At 43.2% G+C, this 1258-nt stretch overlaps 1 pseudogene; it reads left to right on the top strand.

Moving 5' to 3' along the window:
- Nucleotides 1-423: 423 nt before the first annotated feature.
- On the top strand, nt 424-1030 carry LOC113197287 (large ribosomal subunit protein eL13 pseudogene; annotated as a pseudogene).
- Nucleotides 1031-1258: the final 228 nt, after the last annotated feature.

The following is a 1258-nucleotide window of genomic DNA, read 5'->3' as shown; positions in this document are numbered from 1 at the left end:
ACTGTCATACAGATCATTGATATTACACACTTGCCATCTAAAACAATATCTAGCTTTACAAAGTTTATGTTCTCATTTAAACAAAGTTACCTGATTGCTGTTTGCTAGTTCAAATAGCAGAATAGTCACTGTGTGTATGGGAAGAAGGGTGGTTGAGACTACACTAGACAATAAAATACAGATAAAGCCAAAATACCACAAAAAATACAGACAGATAAATTTGGGAAAGAATTAGGTCAGGTTTCAAACTGGTTTTGGAAGAAAGGATTAAAAAAGTATCAATATATATTCTAAATCATTAATCTTTAATCTTAAGAGAAATTTCAAAAATGTTTGACTCAAATCACCAGACATTTCTGCATGATATTCAACTGTGCTTTTCCTTTCTGCCCTCCGGTTCCGCGCAAGAGGCCATATGCAGCCATGGCACCCAGCTGTAGTGGCATGATCCTGAAGCCCCACTTCCACAAGGACTGGGGGTGGCGCGTGGCCACGTGGTTCAACCAGCCGCCCTGGCCCCAAAGATCCGCAGGCGCAAGGCCAGGCAAGCAAAAGCGCGCAGCATCGCGCTGCGCCCTGCATTGGGACCCATCTGGACCATAGTGAGATGCTCCACAGTGAGGTGCTCCACAGTGAGGTGCTCACACCAAAGTCCCAGCAGGCAGGGACTTCAGCCTGGAAGAGTTGAGGGTGGCAGGCATCCACAAGAAGTTGGCCTGGACCATTGGCATCTCTGGGAACCCCAGGAGGTGGAACAAATTCCTACAGGTCAGAGTGCAGCAGCTAAAGGAGTACCACTCCAAGCTCATCCTCTTCCCCAGGAAGCCCTCCGCCCCCAAGAAGGGAGAAAGCTCAGCTGACAGGACCCAAACCTATACAAGAAGGAGAAAGCCAGAGTCATAGCCAAAGAGGAAAAGAACTTCAAAGCATTTGACAGTCTCTGCATGGCTCTCGCCAAAGCCTGGCTCTTTGCCATGGGGTAAAAAGGGCCAAGGAAGCTGCAGAACAGGATGTAGAAAAGAAAAACTAAAGCACTGTGGGGTCTTGTAATAAATAAATGCTCTCCATGAAGCTTAAAAAAAAAAAAGTAACTGTCTTCATATGAATATTTAAAAACATGATATTTTTTAGAAACAATTACTGCCTTATTCATTATTTCTGAATCCAATAATATATCTTAATTCTATTCAGTATTTAATGCATATTTATTAAACTGAATAAGCCCTCAACTATGTATAAATAATGCCAGTCTACAACT

Source organism: Urocitellus parryii, chromosome 11 (genome assembly GCF_045843805.1).
Source record: "Urocitellus parryii isolate mUroPar1 chromosome 11, mUroPar1.hap1, whole genome shotgun sequence".
NCBI classification, from domain to species: domain Eukaryota; kingdom Metazoa; phylum Chordata; class Mammalia; order Rodentia; family Sciuridae; genus Urocitellus; species Urocitellus parryii.
Note: the sequence above shows the minus strand (reverse complement) of the source record. Positions and strands in the feature narration are given on the sequence as shown.